Source organism: Prionailurus bengalensis, chromosome B2, assembly GCF_016509475.1.
Source record: "Prionailurus bengalensis isolate Pbe53 chromosome B2, Fcat_Pben_1.1_paternal_pri, whole genome shotgun sequence".
NCBI classification, from domain to species: domain Eukaryota; kingdom Metazoa; phylum Chordata; class Mammalia; order Carnivora; family Felidae; genus Prionailurus; species Prionailurus bengalensis.
Genome location: NC_057349.1, coordinates 47371621 through 47399163, shown reverse-complemented (window position 1 = coordinate 47399163; position 27543 = coordinate 47371621). Strand labels below are relative to the sequence as shown.

Below are 27543 nucleotides of genomic sequence, written 5' to 3'. Positions count from 1 at the left end.
AATTTTGAATTTTAAAATTATAAGAAAAAAGATTGATTTGGGATTTAGGAATGAATAGGAAGCCTTTGGTTTACTAATAGAGCAATAGGTATGTTTTATTATTTAAGTGAAGTTTGTAAAAATTATATAGTAAGCTAATACAAATTAAAAAGTCAATGTCACCCATTAAGCTAAAGAATTTTGAAGAATAATATTACTGGAGTGGAACCATCTACATGGTTCACACATATGAAAAGTAGAAACACAAATAAAATTATAGAATCGTAAAACAAAATTTTCTCTCTATTTTTTAGAAAAGGGTTTGCGGGGCGCCTGGGTGGTGCAGTCGGTTAAGCGTCCGACTTCAGCCAGGTCACGATCTCACGGTCCGTGAGTTCGAGCCCCGCGTCGGGCTCTGGGCTGATGGCTCAGAGCCTGGAGCCTGTTTCCGATTCTGTGTCTCCCTCTCTCTCTGCCCCTCCCCCGTTCATGCTCTGTCTCTCTCTGTCCCAAAAATAAAAATAAACGTTGAAAAAAATATATATATAAAAAAAAAAAAAGAAAAGGGTTTGCAACACACGTGTCAATAATATTAGGCAGAATTATTTGGTATAAATGACATAAGTATATAATCTAAGCAAAAAGTAAGAGAGAAAAAGTAACACCTTCCTTTTATCTAAATATATTTTATTATTTGGGGCAGACAGTCTCTTTTGCATTCAGTGCCTTCATTGTTGTGACTTGTTGAGACCAAGCAGGGAGTCATCATTTAATTAGTAGTATCTTTAATTAAGAATTACAAAATCTTCTGCTTATCCCCCTTCTTTCTACCAATGTTGACTTTGTGGTGTTAATGGCCCAAGAAACTTGCTTCATACTTTATTAATCCAGAAGAAGAAAGTAGTCATGCACTAACTTATACAGAGGACCTGATGATAAATAAAATCAATGATGTTTCTAAGAACACTAAAAAAAAAGAACATCTGATGAAAATGCAAATTTGGTTATCAACTTTGGAATTATAAGGTAGATAGAAATGAATAGTGTTATTCTATGATTTTAAACTATAAGTGTTATTGATTTTAAGGAGTTTTTAGGAGTTATTAGGTAGTATCCAAGTTATACTTGGATTTCTCCTTTTATTAAAAAGTCTTGGAATGAAATTCTGATGTATGTCATTCTGAAAAAGGGATTCCCCATTGCGATGGTCAGTTTTATGTGTGAGCTTGAATAAACTATAGCATCCAGTTATTCAAACAGTGTTGCAGTAAAGGTATTGTAAATGTGATTAACTTTTATAATCAGTTGACTTTATATAGAGATTATCCTTGATAATTTGAGTCGGCCTGACCCAATCAGTTGAAAGGCTTTAAGAACAGAACTGAGATTTCCCTAAGGAAAAGAAATTCTGCCTGTGGACTACAGTGTCTGCCCATAAACAAGAGGCTCCAGCTCCCCCTTCTTGACAGCATGCCCTATGAATTTTGAACTTGCCTAACTTGTCCCACAATGATGTAGGCCAATTTCTTGCAAAAAAAAAAAATCTCTGTACATATACAGATATATAATACTGGTTCTGTTTGCTGGTGGAACCCTGGCTGATACACTTGTAAAAATGGAGCTCATGGATCTTATCTAGTACAGCATATACTCTCTGTTTTGACTGATGTCATAAAACAGCATGAGGAAGGAATGAATCTGGTTCAGGATTAGAAAATAAAGGTATAAGATTAACCCAAATTTAAATAGAAGTTAAAATTGTAAGTGAGTATCATACAAAGATGATTTTATCAGAAATCTAATACCAGAATGCATTTTTATTAGAAAAAAACTAGAAGAACAAAAATCCTCTATGTGGAACATTTTATTAGAAAAAAACTAGAAGAACAAAAATCCACATATATGTGGAACTATTAAGAACTTTTCAAACTAAACACATCTACATAGCACTGTGTTTCATTTCTGTGTATTAGGTAGTGAACTAGACTCTGTGGACATATCTGTTTTCAAGGAATTCAGAAAAAATAGACATAAAATATATCATTTTTAAATGGTGTGATAGCCACTACACTAAGTGTATTAATGAAATTTAGTTTTGCACAAGGGTCAGATTAATTAACTTTCTATGAGTGATAAGAAAGAGCACAAGACTGAAGATGTCACTGATAGTTTGGTAAAAAGGAGAAAATTAAGCTGGGACATGAAATATAAAAAGTGGAGAGGACTGAAGGTATTCTTTAACAAAAGGAATAGTTATAATGTTTAATGAATGAACAGTATAGTATGTTACAGAAATTATACAGAGTTGGCATTACTGTAATATGGTGGCAAAGAAGATTGTAGCCAGATAGCTGGATTGTCAAAGCCTTGCTTGATAGGCTGGAGCTTCTGTTTTTATTTTGTAGTCAACAAGGAGCTGTGAAAAGCTTAGAGCTGGAGATCAGTTAAAACTTTCAACATCTGACTGAAAACAACAGGTTGTCCTGGAGGAATCTGAGACAGAAGCTGGGAAAATAATTTGAGTACCATTGAGAAATCCTGGGGAAAATCACAAGGGTTTGCAGTAGTAATAGAAGTGAAGAGGAGAGGAAGCAATCTAGTTACATGTAAGATGTGGGATGGATCAGGCTTGCTGACAGATTGAAATGGTAGATGAAGAAGCAAAAGAATCAAATCTTAAATTTCTGGGTAGAGTAATTGGACATATCATGTGGGTATTTACCAGAAGGATCTTAAGGGAAGGAGCGGGTTCTAAGGGAAAATGGTGGATGATAACTAAAGCACCAAAAAGCCTAGATTAAGCAGTAAAGGAATGTCAGGCACAGTCTTCCAAGTAATCTATGAAATAAGAAATATTGGCTCTCCTACTTTACAGATATGGAGAATTTCAACTGAGATTTCAAAGGATAAGGTACTTTGTAAGAGATCACACAGCTGGTAACTAGGAGCTAGGATGTGAATTTGAGGTGACTAAGTTGGATAGATAAATCTAGAAGAAACGTTCATCAATAGGGACATAAGTGTAGCCTCTTGTAGTTGAAGCTATCCTAGTTAATGAGATGTAGGATCTAAATTATTACCAATGACCAAGTCACTTTTTAATTGGTGAGCCCTTTTAAAACTGAAAATATTAGAACCAAACATTGTTTAGGTCTTTGTGGAACTTCAAAAATACTTCAAAAAATGTTATAATTTAAGGAGCACATTAAGTCCAGGGTTTATATAGTTTTGTCTATTAATCTTTTTTACAGTATCATTTGGGCTCTGGGTACTCCATTTCACCACAAGAGAGAGCTGTCTCCCCACGCCACCAATCAATGTTCAGGACACCAGTTAGATGCCCTACAATTCAACCCAATTCTAACACCGTCTACCCTAATATAGCATCAGAGTCCATGGGTAAATGCTTGGTTCTTCAAGACCACCCTCCATTCCAGAAGCCAGTTGCAGGCTGGGTCTGTGCTTCTGACTGACTAGTTCTAAATCAGAGTTTCCAAAGAACCCCCTCTTTGGCTTTGATAAAGTTGCAACAGAGGCTCGCAGAACTCACGAAGGCTGTTTACTTACTGAATTACTGGTTTATTATAAAAGAATATAAGTAGGGAACAGCCAGATGGAAAAGATACACAGGGCAAGATTTGGGGAAGGGAGTGGAGCTTCCATCCTCCTCCCCAAGTCTGCCACTCTCCCAGCACCTCTACGTGTTCTAGAACCCAGAAACTCTCCAAACCCTGTGAAGGCTTTATTACACAGGCATGATTGATTAAATTACTGGCCAGTGGCAATTAAATTCAATCTTTACTCTCAACTCCCTCCCCAGAGATGGAGTGGGATTGAAATCCCCAACCCTCCAATAACATACTGGCTTGGCTCCCATCCTTAGGTGCCTTTAGAAGTATTACCTCATTGACCTAACAAAAGATACCTTTGTTTCTGTCATCACTCAGGAAATTCCAAGAATTTCAGGAGCTCTGTACCAGAAATGGGAACAAAGGCCAAATATATATATTAAAAAAAAATTTTTTTTTAACCTTTATTTATTTTTGAGACAGAGAGAGAGCATGAACGGGGGAGGGTCAGAGAGAGGGAGACACAGAATCTGAAACAGGCTCCAGGCTCTGAGCCATCAGCACAGAGCCCAACGCGGGGCTCAAACTCACGGACCGTGAGATCATGACCTGAAGTCGGACGCTTAACTGACTGAGCCACCCAGATGCCCCATATATATTTCCTTTATAAATTACAAGATCACAAGAGCCTTGACTCAGTGTGGTTGTGTAGCATTGAGTGGGGTGTTACAAAGGATGTTTGAATAATACAGTTTCATTTTTTTTCAATGATGTATTTGTTAAATTGCTAGATGATTATTCAATGATAATTTTGGTTACTCAGTTTTCTTTTCCACCTTTCTTTTTCATCTTTGAAGCTATATTGGGAGTTGTGCAAAATGATTTTTGTGCCTTATGATCAAAGATCATAGAGACCACATCAAAACAGTGAGGTGAAAAGGCTGGTTAAAATAGTTGGGCAATAGAAGAGATGTTAAATGCCATCTCCTTACCCTATAAAATAGGAATTGGCTTCTTCTTTTGTTTTTCTTTTGAAGACTTGGATTGGAGGAGATTTCAGAGCATGTGAAGGTTTGTGAAAGGAAAGGAATATATGGAAATCTAGGTTCCATGTAAAGTGTTTGATAATATACAACAGGAGCCGAAAGCATACTATAATCATAGTTCTAGAATAAATTCTAGAGATCCTTCAGTCCTACTCCCTGACTTGAGTAATGTCAGATACTAACAAATGAAGAGTTAATAGGCACAGAGTCTGTTTTTAAAAATCTGTAAGGGAAATTATTGAACAATGTTTTCATGTTGTCTTGCGTGTGCTTTGACTGTAAATTTTTACAGGTTGTCTAAAATGTTCTGATGGTGTGTGTGTCAGGGGTAGAACCAAATGTGAGCATGAACACATCAGTATTTATGCCTAGATGGACAAATATAACATGGTAATTACGGCAAAACTGTCCAATAGTATGTGTGGGCTTTGAAAGTCAATAACATGTAGACAAAGCTGATAAATAGAAAACATTCATCCACGATGCAGCCACATAGCAGACAGCTGAGAACTAGAAAAGGTAAATACTTCATCAGCTACCTTCTTTTTTTGTAATTAAATTTTCTGTGTTGTTAAATTAGTCCTTCCCCTTCCAGAGCTGCTAATGAAAAATTGAACTAGACAGATCAAATGTTATATCTAACAGTATGTTGAAACTGTCTTCTAATGACAAGAACAAGCACTTATTTTCAACAAGCAAGCACTAATTCAACATAAAAATATTTCTGCTTCCCATCTTAAATTCTGATCATCAATATTAGAAAGTTGAGGTTAGAAAATGACCCTGGAAAATCTGAATGAGTTTGAATTGGATGTTTTTATTTTTCCTGTGTAGATATGGCAATCACCCTGAAAATGTATCAGTGTAATTATCCTGAGAAAAGAATAGGATGAATATAATAAGAATTTATTACTATGCTAAAAATAAATTTATCATGCACTCCTTTTACTTTTGATCTCTTTCCCTCCTTATTTCACAGAATGTGCCCAAGCAAATTTTTACCTTGCACTATCTCTATAAAATAAAAAATCCCCATTAGTAAGATTGAGAAACAATGCATTTTGTCACAGAGTCTTCTCACTTTTGGAGATTCAGAATGCATATTAGCATATTTAAAAACTAAGTCATTCTATAAAAAGAAAAATGGATTAATTTCATTTAATTCAGGGTTTCCTAAACTTAGCTGAGTACAGAATACCATACCCATCTTCCTTTACTACCAACAGCAACCTCATCATCACAATTAATACCAGCAAATTGATATTTCTAAAAATCTCTTTGGCAAAATCTAGTGTTAGACTTGATTGCAGGTGAAATTAGAGTAGGGGGTCAGCATTCTTTCTCTTTGAAGGGCCAGAGAGTAAATATTTTAGGATTTGTCAACCATGCATGGTCAGTGTTGCATATTCTTCTTTATCTTTTTATAATACTTTAAAAAAGTAAAATATATTTTAGGCTTGAAGATCATACAAAAGAAGGAAACTAATCATGTTTGGCCCGTGAGCCATTGTTTCCTGACCCGTGAATTAGAGGATACAAATTTTTCTAAAAGATGACTAAGTAGTTCAGTTAATAAAGAATCAAAACACATGTGAGCAGGTGACAAATGGAATCTTAACCCAATGGTCATAAATATTGACGCATGGAATAGTAGGCATAAACACCAAATGCTTTTATTTCATCATTGTGGGATTAATAACTAAGTGTAGATATACACTGAAATAAAAATTATGAAAAGTACGTTGATTAGAGGTATCTGAATTTCAAACATAAATTTTTAAGAAGACTTTATTTGTATGTCCTATAATTCTTAAGCCCTTTATAGTATTTTCTCTCCTCTTTGAGTGAAGACAAAGGTATATACAAGTTCTTCCCATTCTTATGGTTAATATATAAGGAAATTATGAGTTAATATGCAATTTGGTATAACTTCTTAGAGCAAATTAGGAACAAAGAAAGTTTTTCTTTCTAAGTCCAAGTTCATAATTCCTAATTGTGAGTGGAACAACATTTAAGAAAAATAAATATTAAGTATGTTTAAAGGGAAAACTGAGGGATGTCTGGGTATCTCAGTCAGGTAAGTGTCCAACTCTTGATTCAGCTCAGGTCTTGATCTCAGGATTATGAGTTCAAACCCTGCATTGGGCTCCACACTGGACATGGAGCCTACATAAAATAAATAAATAAATAAAGGCACAATTGAGCGCTGAGAAAACTGTGTACTAAAGGATGCCCATTTTTATGCATTTGTTAATTCACAAAGCAAGTTTTTAAATGTACTATATTTAAATTTTTTGATATATTTATAATAATAAAGTTTGTAGAAAAATCTAAACTTCCAATTATTAGAGACTTTCACGACTAAAATTAAGCTGTAAATTATTTTTTACATGGAATGTATATATGATAAAAGATAAGTAGAAAAAAATTATAGAAAAGGTTTTATACCCTATGTAGATATGTATTTATACATATACGTGTATGTATAAATATATATATGAACTATATATATACATATGTATGTAGTTGATGTATTCCTATGCCAATTATATGAAAAGATTTGAAAGGAAATGCAAAAGTGGTTAACTTTAGCTTGTGGTATCATTTTTTTAATAAATTCTCTATTTTTCACATATTTTATACAACATATATACTTATTCCTGTTATAAAAGCAGTACATGCTAGTGCTTTTAGATTGCTTGTTTTTAAGATCTATTCTCTCAAAGAGCCTATGTGCATTATATTTTGCATCCAGAGGGTCCCCAAAATAGACTGGATGTAAAGAAGAAATTGCAATCCATTATTTGAAAACTGTATTGCAAAATATCCAGGTGAAATGAAGCATTTCCAGCAATACTGAGTAGTGAGTTGCTCTTTCATTCTTCAGATGATGGTGTGGCCCTGTGCATTTCATGTGTGTTGAGATCATGAAGTTGGCAGAGTGAGGTGTTAAACAGGCCCTCGTTTTATGACTACAGTAATTCATACCTCCCTGGGCTTGGGCAGATGGGGATGCCTTTGTTAATTTAACCAAATATCTCTATTAAATTAATTCTTCCTCCTTTTGTGGCTCAAGCAGATAGCTTCATTGAGCTACCCGTGATGCAGCCTGGATCCCCATCCTCCAGCACACTGAGAGATGTCAGCCAGTTAGGCATGGATAAGCCTGTGGAAGATGCTCTACCATTCTTTCTGATGTCCTTGCTTTAGGACTGGCAGTGACTGGCCTGAATTTCATCTGCCATCTGACTGCCTGATTACCTTCAGCTTCTTCCTGTTAAGTATAGCTTACTTCGAAATGAAGGTGTTCAACATCACTGTTAAACAGAAAAGAGTTTTTGTTTTGTTTTGGGTTGTTTTTTTTAAACCACACAGTTTATTTTTCTTCCGAGGGTTTAAAACTCAGCAATCCTGTGGAGCAGAATGTGGCCCTCTGTGGATAGCTCAGGTTTTTATGCCTGAAGGACTCCCCGACTCTACACCTGTCTTGACAGATTGGGGCCCTGGAACAATATCGCTTAGTCACACACTAACCAGCAGGGGGAAAGTCTGTGCCTTTTATTAAAGCCTACCTACTGGCTTAGTATTTGGAATTCAGTTCTACCTATAAATCAACATCAGAGCATACAACCCAGCGTGTTCAAGAGCTTTGTTTAAACATCAAAGGAAGAACACAGACAAGCACTATGATAGAAATATAACTAATCACTTGCAAATACATCTTTCCTGTCAGTAGGAGCTTAACCTTTCTGTTTAATGTGACTGGGAAAAAGTACACTTATTTTCATTCTATCTGTTTTCTTTAAAGGGATATAGGATTTTGCTATATAAAAAGATTATATTTGTTCTTAATGTAACAGAGCGTAAGCATTTCAGAAGTGTTCGGTTGAAGGGAGCAAGAAACTTAATTCTGTGGAAATGTAAAGCTGTTTTCCAACTAATGAAGGACAAATTACTCTCACGAATCTATCCCTGCTAGGAAACACTTGTGATCAAGTGGCATTAGGAAAAAAAAAGTAAAACATAATAAAAAAACAAGATACATTTTAAAAATGGGGAGGAATAGATCTTTGTTTGTTTGTTGACTGGCAGTGAATGCAATTTGATGCTTTGTGGTACATTGATTGGGATCAATTTACTTCATCCTCTGCTCCTGGCTTTATCCGTTCATGAGGGGCCTAGGAAGGATTTATGTGAGGTGCTCAGAAAATCCTAGAATCTATAAACCATTCCTTTAATTTGAATGCTACAGATTACGGATGAAAGTTTGGTCACCTGCGTGGATCAGTAGGATTACAGACATCAAAGTAAGTAAAAATAAAAAAGACAAGCAGAGAAACAACAAACAAAAAGAACTCCATCATTGAAACTTGAAGACAGTGTCGAGAGGGTTGGAAGGTTTGGCTGGAGATACAGCATTCCAGAATGGAAGAGCTTTGCTCCAGTGCTGTCATTGTTTCTAAATCTGGGATAAATCAGGGAGGCACAATGTCTCAGAGTCAGCATCTCCAAAAGGGGAATCTTGTATTCCTTGGCATTTGATATACATGTACAGTCTTGGTAATCTTGATTTTCAAATGCTTTTGTGTAATACAAATGTTTTCAGGGAGGTTGAAGCAGTGAGAGCTTTCTGTGATTTACTGGCATTTTTGTTTGTAAAGTTCTTATATATGTATGCGTATAGGTGTGACTCTGTTTGTATAGATGAGAGACTGCCTATCCGAGGGATAGGCATTTAGGACTGATGTTAAATTCACAGTGATGTGAAAAGAGCAGAAATGTTGAGTTTCACTCAAAGCTAAGAAAGAATCCTGGACCCATAGCTATATGTTGTAAAAACTTGGGAAATATTAATACTTACTTTAGGGTTGTTATGAAAATTAAACAGACTCTCAAATAGAGTTCAACTGCATTTTTAATCAGTTGGCCTATAAATGGCCTATAAATCATAGCCATTATTAATAGTACTAGCATTATCATCATTATTGAAGAACAACATAAGGTTGATGATTTTATTGCCATATATCTGGATGATGAAAAAGAAAATTACCAGATAGTAAGGGGCAGAACCATTTTCTTTTTTCTGATATTGAAAGGCAGAGTTTTAAGAAGCATAGTCACTGGTCAGACAAGTTTAATCTTCCACCTATGCCTGAGGTCTGGAACCACCCTTCCACTGTGCTGTAGTTTCAAACAGACCAACTATAATAAATAGAGCATGGAGATGGTCTCTCCTCACTCCCTCCCTCCACCCCCATGTTATTATACCTTAGAAAATGTACTCCGTGTGGAGACTTGGCCACTATATGTGGGTGAATTCACATATATCAAGGTTAATAGCCACTTTCCACTGTCAAATGCTAATCCATATTGCCAATGAATCTTCATTAGAATAAAATGTAGCTGTTGTGCCCATTTAAGTAAAGCATTTCCAACAGCATCACAGAATTATCGTACTATTAAAATGCTAATGCACAGTGTTTTGAGAGATTGTAAGATCCTTGAGGGCAAGAATTTGTTCTATCCTTAGGTTATGTACTGCACAGGGGAGAGTGGAACACTTAATGATTTTGTTCTTAACAGCAAGCTAATTCTTTTTGTTCCAAGAAAAATTTAAAAGTTGAAAATAACTTCCCGAGGCATCCTTCTCAGAAGGAGAAAATGGATTGGCAATTTCCAGAAATCAGGTCTGTAGGATCTTAAGACCATTAGAAAGTTCTGTGACATTTAGTTCAGAGTTTCTCAAGAAAATGGAAAATGGACAAGTCTCAGAGAGATGTGTGTCTGGAGAGGAAGGGAGGCAAGTCCCTTGCTAAATTCTCTTATCCACGACAAACTTCTTCTCGCTTAATTTCCTGAGAACTCCTTCTCTTTCCATGTCTCCTCCTTTTAGATTTGGGTCCACTACTTTAGTACCCAGGCTTATTTCACGCGTAGGTATAGGTATAGAATAGACAGATTAAAGACATTGCTCACGAGTAACAGTAGAGTGTTTAGGATGGGCAGTGGTGGATATACTATAATCAAATGTGCATTCATAATAGATATTCTAATGGACTAGGTATTGGCTCAGTACAGGTAAGGGCCAGGGTAGGGTAGATGATTGAGGGTTCAGATAGAGTTTGAGAAAAACAGGTGAACCTTATCAAGTACTAAAAAATAATAATAATAACAATAACTAAGATTCCTTCATTTCCACTCAATATATAACAAGATGAAAAAAAAGCACTAAATGAGATATTCTGATTCAGACGCTAAGAAGAAACTATGTTTCCCTGGGTATTTTTCTTCTGCTCAGATTCTGTTTGTTAAACGTTTGTATATTTAAAATACGTGTTAAAATATTTTGTAAAAAAGATGTCCTAGTCGATCTATTAACGGCCTTTGAGTGTGCACAGAAAATGCCTTTTTTTAAACCTCATTTTCCTCAGTAGATATTTCTTTCACCATTGGCTTTGTGTGCAATAGTGCTAAGCTCCTGTGATGACTCAATCATTTCGTACAACACACAGACCACATGTTACCTACCAGATCAGGAGCTCCTTTTGGGTGTCACTGTGTTACAGGAATAAGTTGAAGCAATGTGGTAGTGAACCAGAATGCTCAAATCACACTTACACATAGAGTCTAGTCTTCCGCCTCCTAAAAGATTTGTTACATTTGAGTAATAGATGTTGGGAAGCCTTCTTCTTCTCCCTCTTTCTTAAGTCCCACAATGTGCTCATCCCGATATGGGCCATGTTGCTGTTTCAGGCCTATGTTACCTTGGCAAAAGCTAAATTACTTAAAAGAAACAGACTAAAAGGCTGCCCTGATGCCTGCTTCGCCCAAGCAGAAGAATCTACAAATAAATTCACTCACATGTGGTAATGGATCCTATATAATATACTTTTTTTTTAGAATTGTTTAATGTTTTTATTCATTTTTGAGAGAGACAGAGACAGAGACAGAGAGAAAGTGCAAGCCGGAGAAAGGCAGAGAGAGAGGGAGACACAGAGTCTGAAGCAAGCTCCAGGCTCTGAGCTGTCAGCACAGAGCCTGATGCAGGGCTCAAACTCATGAACTGTGTGATATCATGACCTGAGCCAAAGTTGAACACTTAATCGACTGAGACACCCAGGCGCCCTAGATCCTGTATAATATTCTTAAGCCAGTGCCCGTTGCTGTCCTGGGAGGGAGATAAGTCATGGGAAATTATCTTTAAGAATCTTATGCTAGTGGGGTTTGCATGTGTGGGTTCTTCCACACACAGCGGTTCACAGTGGCACTGTCAGTGTCTCCTCAGCCGGTAGTCAGGAAGTGGGAACTCTATGAGGGATTTCTCACCCTCTCAAAAATGCACACTGAACTCTGGTGGAGGTTGAAATAGTTCTTTTGTAAGTGGATGCTACCTGATTTCCACTTTTCTCTTTTTGTTCATTCTCTACATTCTACCTCTGTTAGCCTATCTTCAAGTTTCCAGTATCTGATGCCTCCAATCCTCTCCCCTTATAGAACTCCAGACATCCTAATATGAGAAAGCAGTCCTGGCCCTTGGCCTGTCCTCCAGTGTTGTAAAACTTCGTGCCTTGGAAAGCTAATGGTAGTTCTCCTTTATTCATGTTTTTCTGGCCTTGAAATGTGGGTAAGAGATTCTTGTCCTAAGAATGACAGCAAGAATTATTCTAGTTCAATTGACCAAATGTGAAGATTATAGCCAGTTTCCTCCTAAGCTGCCCATAAGCCAGCGCACCTGTACAGAGTGAATATTATTTTTTACTGGGACAATATAGTCTAATATTATTTGAAGGACATATTTTGTTTTTTATATTTTGTAAATCATTAATCTGAATTTATTGTACTAAGGAGATATGAGCTGTTCTAAAACCTATTTTACCATGATAGGTATCATGTTACCAGCAACCAGCTCTGCCTGAGTCATCTGAGGCAGATGATTCCATGCCTAAGTATATCTTTGTGTTTTCCAGATCTGCCCTGTAATGTAAGCAGGGACATTCATGTACATACAAACTCCTCTTCAAGTTGGCTTATGCGAAAGTGCAGCAGAAGCCATTTGAGAGGTGTGAGAAAGACCCTCCATAATCATGTGTGTAACTCCTGCCATATACCCTCTTTCCTGTACTATGTCACTGAGGTAATGTGTGACTTGAGTCACCATCAGCTGAAGCCCTCGGGAACTATTTCCCAGTTGGCTAGACTGTGGAAAAAAAAGTGTTTGATAGTCACATATGGGACCTTGAAGCACCAGTGCAAGCTTTTCCTCCTGACCAATGATAAGGACGGAACTATTGAAGATTGCTGAGACTTCCCTTTAGCATCTGTTCTTGCTGGGCTCCTTGAATTGAATATTTAGGACTTTTTTTTTCCCCAAGGCATTGCTGCCTTGCCTAGACACCCTTTCTTAGGTCCCAGCTGTTGTAAGTTTCTTGATCTCTTATTCTAGCAAGTCTATGTGTTAATCATCAGGATTCCAAGGAACTAGGGTACATGACAAAGATTTCTATTGAACAGTAATAGATATTTGAGGTTACATAATCAGTGAACTATTCATTACTTTGAAGTTTCATCGTTTCTTAACTATTTCCTATAGTAATTGTTATATGAGGTTTCCACAAAATGTTGACTTCCATAAGGAACGACTTGTTTTTATTTTTAAAGTTTATTTATTTATTTTGACAGAGAGAGAGAGAGAGAGAGAGAGAGAGAGAGAATGCCTGTCTGCCTGGGGCGGGGGGTGGGCAGAGAGAGAGGGAGAGAGAGAGAATCCCAAGCAGGCTTCGTTCTGTCAGTGCAGAGCCTCACCTGGGACTCAATCCTACCAACTGTTAGATCATGACCTGAGTAGAAATCAAGAGCTGGATGCTTAACTAACTGAGCAACCCAGGTACTCCAAGAATTATTTGAACTTAATCATCTACACAGCCCACAAAACTGGTCTATTAATAGTTTAACCCAGGGCTAGCTACTCTAGATCACACTGATATACAACTCACAGAAATCAGAAAGAATCTCTAACCTTTTCTCTTTAAGGAGTTAGGAAGTTTATTCCATTTTATCTGGAGGACAAATCAATCCAATTAAAGAATGGGAAGTAGAAAAAAAGGTGTCATATTGTTTAAATATAGGAGGCATTCCTTCTTTCTCTACCTACTGGGGACATGAGCCAATGGAAAGTAGAGTCTGAATGTCACTGTGTGTTAGTTGTAACTCTACCATTTAATCGGTTCTGTTACTCCAGTTAAACCACACTATTTCATGGTGCCTAGTTTTCTCCTTTGGAGTGAGGATGGCAGAAGTCTACATTTAATGACAAGCTGAAAATTGTGAAATTTTTACAAAAGTTGCATGTGCTTTTGAACTAGATCTCTGGTTCCTGAAGTCTGAGGTTCTTACCAGGATTAAAAAATAAATCCAACTTTTTGGAGAAGAATCATATCTGTTTTATAGAATATTAAATTTCAAAAGTGAAGTACATGAGCTATGTTAGCAGCAGGTGATGCATGTCTATTGTCATAGGTCTGCAAGTGGCTCGTTAGGCAGAATACTTGCTGGAGGTGAGTAGATTGAAGAGCTAAAGTTGAACACACATGTGGATAACAAACCTGCTCAAGCCATCCTTTTCTTAGTTGACCCTTATAAGTTTGGTTCTTTTTAGATTATTGCTTATGTAACTAGTCCATCCCTATTCCAACAGCAATTTTAACTGATAGCTAATTTAATAATATATTAATCTTTCCTATTTAAAAACTTGTTAGCAAATAGTATATAGTTGATACCAATATTTGGTAATATAGTCCTCACAGCCTAAATATTAAAATTGTTTCATGAGACACTGTCATGAAACCATTTTGTTCACCACAGTTGAGAATTTTCATCTGTCATTTGGACAGACCCATCCTGAAAAGTACATCTCTCAGGGCACCTGGGTGGCTCATTTGGTGAGCGTATGACTCTTGATTTCGGCTCAGGCCATGATCTCATGGTTCAAGAGAATGAGCATCACGTCGGGCTCTGCACTGACAGCATGGAGCCTGCTTGGGATTCTCTCTTTCTCTGTGTCCCTCCCCCACTCATGCTGTCTCTGTCTCAAAATAAATAAATAAAATTTAAAAAAAGGCTTAAAAAAAGTATCTCTCTCAAGATGTTTTATCTAGGAGATGTAAAAGGGCCTGTGAGTTTTTCAAGGGCTAATGAAAGTATCAAAGACATAGGAATATAGCTCTGTTTCCCAAATATAAATAGAAATTGCAAAATTATAATTAATTATATTAAGTGGTTTCCAAATGTAGTATTATACCAACTAGTCAACTACAACTCAACTCATACCATTATACATACATACACATGTGTTTATCCATTGTGGAAAGTAAGTACATTTTAATATCTGATGTGGACCTCTATTAGTAAGAGGGTTTAGGGAAAAGGAAGATCTTAGAATGTTCCTATCTATAAAATCTCATTTATTGAGGGGAGAAGATTTTGTTTAATGAGAAGAGGTCACATCTGTTTAGCTTTTCTACCTTCTAATGCTGTTCAATAAAGAACTATTTTAAATTTTAAAGTTTTCTTTATTGATTCGACTTTACCTTTTCATCACCAGAGCAAGCCCAGCCTGGCACAGAACCCCATCCCATCAGTAGTAGGTGCTCCTGCTGTCTAATTACGTTGCGGACATTCAAGTTTGCAGACTGTCACATCTTGAAGCATATTCCTTGTCTTCTTCCATTTCTTTTTTAAAAAAGTGTTAAACAAAATGCATCTCCTCCTAGTGGCAGCACAAGGGAAATCACACACTCATGGTATTCTACTACTGTGACAGAATGTCATTTCAATTGCCTTATTAACCATATGAAAAAATATATCACAACAGTGAGAAAACTTCTCAGTTATCTATATCTTCCCCCTTAGGCTATTGTCATGAGCCACTGGCATACTAAGGAGAGTGTACTAATTCAGTTGTCAGCTGCCTCACCTATTAAAAAAGGGGGAAAATACCAGCAACAAAATTGAAACCCATAATAAGGGTGCTGAAGAGGTCTGCATAGCTCGGTCCACTTGTAGTCCTGAATTAAACCCTCCTCAGAAATGTGCCATTTGAACTGTCAACGAGCATGCTGCTGTCACCCACATCTGGCTCGGTAATGAAGCATTGAGAGTGTTGTGAAAGCAGCTTCCCCTGGCTGCATTTGGGGAACATGAGTCTGGACACTCACGCTTGAAGTTTTCAAGTAGTGTGTAAATATCATTTACCTCATGTTCTTTTTATAAGAATGAGGAACTCATGAGAAAAGTATGAAAGTGTACAGGTCTGGAATTCAGATCAGGGATCTTAGGAAAGCCAAAAAACAACAGATTTTATGAGACCTGAATCAGCATGACAAGTAGAAAATTTAAATTTGGTAGGTTTTGACCAGATTTCTGGAGATGTACTGAATTTGTAAAAAGTGATTTCTGAAAGCCCTTGCTGTATCACTCTAGGAATACTCTAAGTTCATTAGATAATGTCCACTCTAAGTATACATTGGCTTTATAAATCACTGACTGTGGAGGAAGAGGTATGACAGCTGATGTCCTAAGTATACATCAGACCTACTTTTTCACAAACTATTAAAGCCACACTCTGTATATAATACAAATGACTCTTAAGCCTTAGTGATACATATTGGAGCAATATTTTATATGATAAAACACAAGGCTTCTAAAAGAAGAACGTTCTACAATTCATAGTACTGCTTTAACTCACACAATGACAACGAGGTTGAGTATGAATCAATATGGCTTATCTTTTTCAAAAGAGTAAAATATTTCCTAGACTGAGTGTTTCTCATGTGCAGTCATATACCTGGTTGGTAAGTATCAGCAGATAATTTGAACCCAGGACTAACTCAAGAATCCTTTGGCTTACCTCTGTACCACATTGGAGAGAAAGTCAGCATAAGAAGTTTTGACCTTGAATCCATGTAAAGAATCAGAGACTGACAAATGCATTTATTACATATATAACTTAAAATCTATTATATATTATTAAATTACTCATATTAATTATAGGATATTGGGAATAAAATCTTTACTTACTTTTAGGAATTTTCCATTGCAACTGTATATATTATCAATGATATGTATTTGTTACCATTTATTTATTTTTTAATTTAACAGAGATTCTTAAATGCTGCTAACCAAGAAAACATGCCAAAGCTCTTTAAAAACTTCTATAAGATCTCTAAAACTCATTTTATGTTTTCTTCTTTTCTTTTCTTTTCCCTTTCTTTCTTTCTTTCAGAGAAAGCAATGGGCACATGCAAATGCAGGAGAGGGGCAGAAGGAGAAAGAGAGAGAATCCCAAGCCAGCTCCACACTCAGTGCAGAGCCCAATGTGGGGCTTTATCCCACAGCCCCAGGATCATGACCTGCGCTGAAATCAAGAGTCACACACCCAACCAACTGAGCCACCCAGGTATCCCTAAAATTCATTTTCTTAATAAATATGGGGAAAATATCATTGAGTGATTCAAAAGTATGCACTGGAGAACACAAAATGTACAATATTTCATCCTGCAGAGTTTCCTGTGGAGAGTTTTACCTTTGAGTTTGTCTCTAGGGCTTTGGCCTTTGCCACAAGCCATGCCACTACTTCATAAGGTATTCTGTGTCTGTCCCATTGCTGTTTTACATGATCTCTCTGTTCTTAAGTTTAAGAAGGAAAAAAAAAAGGATGTGATTGGTCCAGGTTGTCAGAAGTCAAGGTAAGGGACCCTGGAAAGCCTACAGACTGGGTGTCCTTGGGTCAAATACACATCTCTCATCCAGTCAACTGTAGCAAGGGGAAGGGCTTATGGATGGGCAGATTCCTTCAAAATGGGGTATGGGTTGACTAGCACATGAAAAACTATGAAGGGTTTTATCAGCCATGAAAAGAATCTTCATATTAATTCTTTGGTGGAAATGAGACACTGAACCCTTTATCATGTCAGCATATCACAATTATATCTTAGGAATACTCACTACAGAGCAAGTCCTGGCATACAGTCCTCATGGAGAAAATTATTTTTGCCAGAATCTTATCTCTAGGGATATCAGTAGATAAAATAATTTTTCAGTAGATATGAGAATTTGAAATGTGGAACAGTTAAACCATGCTGTTTGGGGTCCTATAGACCTAGATTTGACTACTTTACCTGCTACTAGGATGGGTGATTTTCCTAAGTGCTCAATACCTCAGTTTTCTCATCCTTAAAATTGCAAAACACAGCCTTTCATAAGGTTTTTGTGAGGATTTATAAAAATATTTAAAGTAATGCTTGTGAAGTACTTATTACTTTTCAGAAAGGCCTTAGAAAGTAGAGTTTATGGGGCATTCTAATTCTTCTACCTTCAGAAAAATAATAATTATAATAATTATTATAAATTTCAATCATATAATTGATTTCAACTTTAAATATTCATGATAATTCTTTAAGGAATCAAGATTAGATACTGTTTAATTCCACATTTGCCATTATTTACTGATCTAGAGCAAGTTCTCTCTGAGTCTTAGTTTCTTTGTCTATAAAGTAGTGATAAAAGAGATTATCTTTAAAAAAGATTTTTTAAGTTTATTTATTTATTTTGAGAGAGACAGAGAGAATACAGAGAGAGAGAGGGAGAATCCCAAGCAGGTTCCATGTGGTCAATGCGCAGAGCCTGACATGGGGCTTGAACCCATGAAACTGTGAGATCATGACCTCAGCCAAAATCAAGAGTCAGGTGTTTAACCAACTGAGCCACCTAGACACACCTAAAAGAGATTATCTTTAAAGAATATTGTGAAAGTAAAGATAAAGTATGGGAAACATCTAATATTCTAATAAGCACAAAGCACTTAAGAAGACCCTCCCAGCACATAGGCTAGTTAATCTTGGGTCTCTCTGGAAAAGTTTCTTAATTCCATCTTCCAGATCCATTACCAGTCCTTTATTCTGCATTCTATTCTTGCTCTCCCAGAAAGTTCATAATGGCTTTCTCTGGAGCTCTGGATAAAGGGAGAAGGTGTGAATGTGTGTGTGTGTGTGTGTGTGTGTGTGTGTGTGTGTGTGTGAGAGAGAGAGAGAGAGAGAGAGAGAGAGAGTAAGAGGTGATCAGTTCTCACAGATGATTCAGTCTCCTGAGTGGATAGCCTCAGTATCACTGCTTGCCACCTTGGGGCTTGTAACAAGAATCATTGCTTGACTTCCCTTTCAGGCAGAGGAAGGGGCATGCTCTTATCAAGATCTTGCACTCTCTTATGCTTTATCTAGAGTTTAATGTGCTGAGGTTTGGACACGTTAATAATTAAGGTATTGAGATGATTAAAAAAAGGAATATAATTCATATGGAAAGAGCAAACTTGGAGCTTGTTGGTGAGGTAGGGGGTTATTAGGTTAAGAAAGTAAGAAAAGAGATAGTGATTTTAGATATGGGGCTTTAGAAGAAGTGGCTTCTGTTGCAATAGGGTTTTATGTCCTCACCCTGTGGACATGTTGCCACTTCACATTCTGTAGTTTAATAGCTCAGGTTATAGGATCATGTCTCATTGGTACTTCTGTTTGCTCAGTTTTGGATGCTTTACCCAGCGCTGGAACAACTGTTTTGTTTCCACTCCTTAGGTACACTTTCATTTCAGATCTACTGTCTGACATGATGCTCTACTCCTACATTCCATTCATTTTGGGAAATGTTATAGTTTCCATGGCCTCCAGCCACCTTCCTACTCATAGGAAGACTATGAGTCTTCCTCATAGTGAAGGCTTCCTACACATAGTCTTACGCAGCTGATCCTGAAACTTCCTGATCCTATATTCCCATATTGTGTCTGTGATACATAGTTGCCTAAGAAATCAATACTAGTATTATCTAACCCATCATATTATCATTTGAATTGGTAGCCAGTCTAAGCCAAAGCTTCTCAAGGTGTGATCCATTGACTGACCAGCAGCGTTAGCATCCCCTAAGAAAGTTGAATCAGAAACTTGGGGTGGGACACAGCAACCTGTATTTTAATAGGATCTCTAGGTGATTCTGATACACCCTACAACTGGATTTTAATTGGTTTAGGTTATGTATTAAGAGGCAGTCACTCTGTAGCATGAGTTGAAAGATCTATCTGCTGGCTTTGACGCCTTCCTTTTTAGAACTCACTCATTTTAGTTCTTTTTGCTCTGCTAAAGGCTTGCTTTTGGCTGGCAAAATTCAGTCATCTTTGGAAAGAATAATAGATTAAGCTGACAATAATTTATAATTTTGTATGAATTTGTCTATATTATCTTTTTCTCACAACAGCTTTGATAGTAGCTAATTTGAAAAACATCACTTGAGAGAGTGGATAATTTAAAACAGCCATGCCTTTCTTTCCCCCAATAATTCTATACATTTCTCAATGCTCATCAAGATAAGTGAACTCTGCAGTCACATGTCTTTTGTTTCAATGTGATTTGTCCTATCATTGGCTTTTGAAGCTCAATATCTTAAAATTTAGAAACATAACTCATGGAATATTGCATTATAATAACTTTAAATTTATTTGAATTTACTCCTTATATTGATTTTTATGTGAAGACACCATGTAATTGTACTTACTAAAGTCTCCACTACACAGAAGCACTAGTTACAGTTTAGGAAAACAGAAACCACTGATATTATTTCTGAGAGATTTTATCAGATCAAAATAACCAAAAGATACAACTAACTTTCACTAAAGTTGTGTTGATATTTGAGCTCCTCCATTTAGGTTGCCTGACAGTCCATATCGTGGAAATGTTTTGGAGGAAAGCATATAGGAAGACCAAGTATTGGGTAGGTATTAACATAAATCTTTCAGAAATTAAACCAAGAGTTCTACTTGCTAAGGTATCAGAAGGCAGAAGGCTGGAGTGTAAGTAATCAGCTCTGCCAACTGGGCGATGATGGTCTTGATAGCAACATTTAGTTCTCTGGACCTTAGACCTAAAATAAAGAGTTGGACTAGATGATCTCAAAATGCTTTTCTATGTCAATAATTCTATGCGTAAGTATCATTTAATCTTAGAACAAGTTGAAAATAACTTATGTAGAGGAAATCTAAGCCTCCACACAGTTAGATAACTTTCCCAAGGTAATATACTTAGAAAATAGCACAACTGGGATTCACACCAGGTGTTTGATCACAGAGATAGCCCGTTTAACTGATTTGTGACTTAAGCTTGCGTTTTTCTTTTCATATTTGAATAAGCGTATTGTTGACTGTACAAAAATTTTTGTGTAACACTAGCCACATTTTGTGGGCCTGGCTTGACAAGCTGAGAGGATTCCACAACTTATAAATTTATTTTACCATTTGTTTATCAGGAACACTTGAATAAACAAACAGGATGCATGTCTGGTGGATCCCAGATAGTAGTGTAGGTTTATAATGGTGCCTCCCATGACCCTAGTGCCCTCACTGACGAATACTGAAACTGACTTCTGCCATGGGTGAGTTACTGTCAGTGCCACCTTCCTTCATGCTATAAGTTTCTACCTCTAGAAACTTAATATGGCTTCCATTTATTTAGCCTTTCATACAATGGTCTATGCTTTACTCCTCTGCTTCAAAACTCTGCTCAGATTCAGCTTCAGGCATGACTCTCATGTCATCATTCAAGTTAACAGAAATGATGTTCAGTTATTGTTCCTTATATTGTATACTGCTTTTTATTTTTTATTTTTAAGTATTTACATAAGTTTATTTATTTATTTACTTAAGCGATCACATGCTCTTCTGACTGAGCCAGCTAGGTGCCCCTTATATTTTACATGTACACATAATCAAGGATTTATTTTTTTAGTGTCCTATCTATCTATCTATCTATATTTCTCTTGCTATCTTTAAAAATGTCTTGTTGAATAACTCTTTAGATAATTTGCTAAGGCATGAACTCACCAATATTGGAGAATGATTCATTTTACCAACCCTCTGTAAAGCCCAGTTGAGTTTTCCTTCCAAAGCTTAAAAGTATTATACATCAGCTGTTGAATTTCGTGTCTGGAATCTGGACTTTAAATAAAGCAATCAGCCTTTTTTTTTTTTTTTTTTTTTTTTTTTTTTTTTTTTTTTTTTTTTTTTAGCAATCAGCCTTTTAAGCTAAGACTTTACGTGACTGTTTGGGGAAGAAGAAGCATTAGAACATGATTTTTTCTTATTTAATTACTGTTGGTATTTTTATTTTCTCATTTTTCTGTATAATTTTCCAACATGGGCTCTTGACCCAGTGGCTTTTTGCATGACTGATAAATTTTTGCATAAGTAGCCTGTATCAGTTACTTGGTTCTCCTACCAATGACCTAGAAGTAGAAGGAAGCTGCTTTGGGATACACACACATTTGTACACACACGTTTATGTATACACACACACACACACACACACACACAATGCCTCCATTTGTCTCCTTTCATCTAGTGAAGTGGATTATGGCTTCTTACAGAACATTACAAGGCACTAAAACTTAAAGGCCACATTTCCTTTTGATTGAATGACTGCTTTAAGCCTAGCCTGCATAGAATCCAAGAACTTATTTTTCTGATATGCACAGATAAGGCCTAAGACTTCTTCTCACATTAATGAAAGTAGAGAGAACTTGGGAAATGGATGGTAACTTCCTAATTGGAAAATTTGACCTAAAAATAAAAGTCATTCATATTTCCTTTCTCCTAATGTCTCTGTTGTGTAACTCCATTTTGAGGGGGGAGAACTTTCAAACTTTGTTTTTCTTCCAACACACAACTTAATACAATGAGATGATTCCATCAGAAAGAAATAAAAAACATTACTATTGCTCTTTAGAAATGGGAGTAATCTTAGGACAAAGTGATAGAAATCTGTCTGGTTTTCAACAGTATGCTAAGTTTTACAAATTTATAAATATTATATACTTATCATTATATTAAAAGGAAATTATATAGACATGTCTTTGAGTTACATGTGTATATCATAGTTGGTTTTCTCCCTGAGCTGGACTGGATGAAATTAGGATACAGCTGACACGGGTGGGTAGGTACAAAGTTGGGAAGAATGACATGAAATTTGCCAGTTCATCAATCAGCCCTTTTTTAATTTCTGAGAGTGAGGAAATTTTAGGAGAAAAGTCAGTTGCCTGTTGTCTGCTGGAATACAACTCTAGCGACATTTTCCATAACTTTTTATTCAGTGTGTAATGATAATGAGACCCATGTAGAAAAGTGCTTCCTTATTAGTACCAGTTCCCTGTGCTCTACTCTATGTTATTGACTGTGCACCCAACTCTGCCTGGGAACCTCTGTTCACACAGCTAGTAAGTGGTACAACCAAGTTTTAAGTCTGGAATCAGAGCTCATATTCTTTGTCACTGGTTAATTCCCATCAGGGTTAAGTGATTCGCACAGATTGTACAGCTAAGGGCAGAGAAAGATAAAGCCAATCAATAGGGTGACTATATTTTACATTCTGGGCAAATCTCAATTTAAATTATTGTCCTTGAAAAATTATTAATACTCTCCCTTTCCACTCTCAAAATTGAGCCAGTTTCAACACAATTGTATTTTAATTTGGCATAACAATTTAAATTACAAATCTACTTCGCCCATACTTTTTTTGAAACCAAATTTGTTTGATCCAATGAAGTTTATTTAGTTAGCTAGTTATGTTTTTTTTTTTTCTGTGCTCAGCCCATGTCCAAAAGAATTTAACCTACAGATTAGTGAACCTCCTTCTATGGCACTGCACTCATGTTAAAACAAACAAAAAAGCTATTTCCCATATAAAAGATAAAGAACGGACCCTAGCATAGAAGACAGTAATGCACTCTTTGAAAGTGCATGGTCAAATTATAAATAGTTTGGGGCTAGATAAAACAGGGGAGAGGCAGACACATTTTTAGACATGTCACAACATTTACAGTGATTTTAGGTGAAAAGAGCAGTAAATTCCAATAGACTGAGAAAATTTGCAGCACAGCCTGCCTAGGGAAAAAAAAAATCTGTCTTCCACCAAGATCTTGAAAACTTCTGTTGTAAAAGGCATCTTGAAATGTAAAGATGCTGTATATTTTCTTCAGAGTCCTGCATGGGCCTGTTGTTACTTTAGGATTTTCAAAGAAGTGATTAATACTTGGGTGGATCCCAGATGGTAAGTAGTTCGGGACCTTCAATAACTCTAGTGCCCTCACTGATGAATACTGAAACTGACTTCTGCCATGGGTAAGTTACTGTCAGTGCTGCCTTCCTTCATGCTCTCCTCTAGAAGTTTCTACCTCTAGAATATGTCTGCCATTTTATTTAACTTTTCATAAAATGGTTTATGCTTTAATACTCTCCTTCAAAACCCTGCTCAGATTCAGCTTCAGGGATGGCTCTCATGTCTTTGTATGATTCTGGAGAAATTTCAATGTAGTGGTGCCAGAGATAGATACAGAAAACAGGACTGGCCAGAGACACAAAGAACCAAAGGTTTAATTTACTGGGATTCTTCTCCACTATTTCATAGCTCCAGTACACGTGTGTGTGTGTGTGTGTGTGTGTGTGTACGTGCAGGCACTCAAGTACACACCTGAAATCTACACAGATGTATACACCCATGCACACCAAACACACATTCACATACACAGAGCTTTTTAGCTACCATATCCACGAGGGATGCCTGCACCAGCACTATTGAAGGTGATTTTCATCTATTACTGGAAGTTTTGTGTTTTCCAGCTCACCCTTCTTTAATCTTAGGGCCTAACATGGCAACAGAACTATGATGATGGAAAGAAAGAATTTGTTTTCTATATTTTCTATTTACTTTACTGGCTGACACTAATGTGTTCCTAGTGAATTGGAAGTTTGATGAATGCTTGTCTGCATCTTTGGAGGGGCCTGGAATGGCCAGAGTTCCTGAAGAAGTTGTCCCCTCCTTGAGCTGCCCTGTTCATAAAGCCCTGCTCACAAAACAACATTATACTCTCTATGTGCTATCACTTAAGGAAAGTTGGGAAGCTCTTCTTGGACTAACACTTTAGTAACCCTAATGATGGTGATTTCAAAGGCACAGTGTTTGGTGAAGAAATCTAGGACTCTTGGAATCTTAAATTCATTCAAACTGGCTCTGTACAGCAGTAGTCTTCTCTAGGCATCCTGGAATATTCTTTCCCCACTCCCAGGTACTTGTGCACAGAGTTGACCCTCTACCCTTAAAACCATACTCAAACATGGCAAGCATTTTAGGATTTTAGATTTTTACCTATTAATAAAGTAATAGCAATTTGTTATTTTATATTTTATTTATTTACTTTTTTATAGATTTTATCACAGTTTAAAAAAAAATATCATGTATTTACTCATTTAAGTACTTCCAAGGAGACTTTCCTGAAATCCTCTCAGAAAATTTGTCATGCATTATATTTTCTAATAAAACAGGGAACTGCATTTAAAGCACGGCCAGGGAAGACAGATTATATGACCTGGAAGAATGTGTTGTTTTCTACAATCATGGAGTCAGATCACACCAATCATATTTGGACCTTTTCCCAATGCAAAGCAATATGATCACTCAACCTATGAAGTCACAGAGTTGGCCCTCGAAAAATAAATATTAATTGAATAAATTCACGTTGGGTACTTCAGTAAGATAAGAAAGCAAAAATGTGTCCTTTCTTCTTAGCAACTTTCTTGTTCATGGAATAAAGAGAATTTGCTCAGTGGATTTTGTGCAAGATGTTCTCTGCTGCCTGGTGCAAACTGGAGCAGGGAGAGAATTCAGGAGGAAAATAATAGGGTCTTGACTTGGATTTAATTGTTTTCACCTCTTCCCAGAGAGAACATCATCCCAGGAGGAAAAAGGAATAATCAGACCAAGTGCTTTGAACATACCAACAGCTTAATGAATGTAAAACTAATAGATTCTCAGCTATGGGAGAGAGCATCAGAGGTCATCTGTTTTTATCCCTGCTTCCCTGCAGGACTGTACTGAAACTTATTCCTAAAAGCCAGGATAGATGCTAAATTCTCAGCCAAAAATGTGGAATGAGCACTACAGAATTGCTACACCCAGATTCCTGTTAAACTCATTTTTATTCTTGTGCTAAAACCTCAAATTAATAACAGAAAAAGATAAGACCAATTGACTACATTTAAACATGGAGATTTTATTTTCTTGAACATGAACAAAATAGAAATATGCTTTCTGAGTAGACCCAGTGTTTGTTTGTTTCAAGAACACTTATCATCTTTGATATAAAAGACTTTCATAGCCTCCAACAGTAACAGTTACCAGGGTTTCATATGTGCAATAATAATTCTGTATGTTTTAATTAAATTCTCCTGATCCATTTTGAACACATTTTCTTTCCTTCATGTGGAGTGATCATTTTCTACATCATTTATTCTTTTCCATGAGAATTTCTACCCAATATCCTCTTTTATGCTATAAAATTATAACTTCTTACGGTTTAATTTTGTATCTATCAAGTCACAGGATTATTCTCAATTGCATTTGTAGTTTTTAACAATCTATGTTTGAAATGAAAACTTTTCTTGTATGTCAAAGAAGAGTATCAGGTGGGTCCGTAATTCAAAATAAATCTTCCTTTGGTACTAGCACCTTGACCACAAGACTCCCGATTAATCTTTGTCCTGTTGGAGATGAGGAAACTAAGGTTTATGGAGGTAAAGGTCATGCATGACATTAACCATGGAGACACAAACAGAAGATTTATTTCTGAATTCCACCACTGTTTATCTCACGAAGTAGCACTGCCTTTAAATTCTCCATGCATCATTGTGCCTTTTTAATTTTAACAATGTGTGTTTATTATCTCATCAAAATTAAATTAAATTAAACAAACCTCAATATTTAGCTCTAAGATGTCGAAATCAAAATAAGTTTCAAAAGTCGTAGCAACAGTGCACAACAATGAAATACTTGGCTCTCTTTACGTTACAAGCGAATGTCATCCTGAATGTTTCTTTCCTCTCGGTGACATAGGACATTTATATAATTTCTGCAGCATTACAATAGAATTACTCCTCCAAGAAATCCCATACTGTGAGAATGTATTGGAGTAATTGAGCTGGCAGATGGCCTTAATATACGAAATATATTGATACAACAACCACTTACTTTCCTGACCGATGAAGCTGATATAAGAAGGAGCAGAACAGAGGATAAATGAGGGGAAAACATTCAGTCTGCTTGGACCCATGCTGTGAGAGTTGGTGTCAAAATAATACAACCTACTTCATTCACTTTGATTAATTTTTTCCTCTGGTGGCATTATTTGAGTCTCATCGCATTGTTCAAGACTTTATTCCACTAGGTTTAGTTATTTTCCATCCTTGTCGATGTGAAGTACCAAGACCCACATGTTCATTCTCACTGTGAGCAAAGCACCTGCAAGCCTGGTTTTCACAAGTCTGTAGGTCCATAGTTTCTCATCCATCTGCAAGCCCCATCTCACCAGATCTGTCTCACTTGGCTTACTGCCTGCAAGTCCGTCACGCAGTGCCTGACACATGTGGGTGTTTAATGAATAGATGTTAAGTGAACCAATGCCACATGTATTCATAAGGTTCACCAACTGTGAACCAATGCCACCTACTAGAGTGACTCCTCATGTACGACCTTTGTAAATATGAGTTACTGTCTCACTTAAGCAGGTCAGTGGAATATTTTATTGTCTTCTAGAAATTGTCCTTTGTTGACAAAGGCCAGGCCTTCTCCAAAGCCAGGATGCCACATATCTATAACCTGCTTAACCTTAGTTAACTGATCTCTTTTGGAGAAATTGTTACTTTCAGCAAACACTTCTGGAAAGGAGTGAAATGAGAGCAAAGTGTAGGTTTCAAAGAGCGAAGTATTCGGACTTAAATTGCAGCTTGCAGACTACTTAGCTGTGTGACCACGGGGAAGTTATTTAACCCCTCTAAAGCTCAGTTCCCTCCTTTGTAGTAAGAACTGGCTTTC

At 36.6% G+C, this 27543-nt stretch overlaps 1 protein-coding gene across 1 annotated transcript in view; it reads left to right on the top strand.

The window, feature by feature from the left end:
* Nucleotides 1-27543, top strand: part of LOC122490465 (beta-defensin 112-like) — a 132049-nt gene that overhangs the window by 284 nt on the left and 104222 nt on the right. The gene's annotated exons all lie outside the window — the stretch shown is intronic.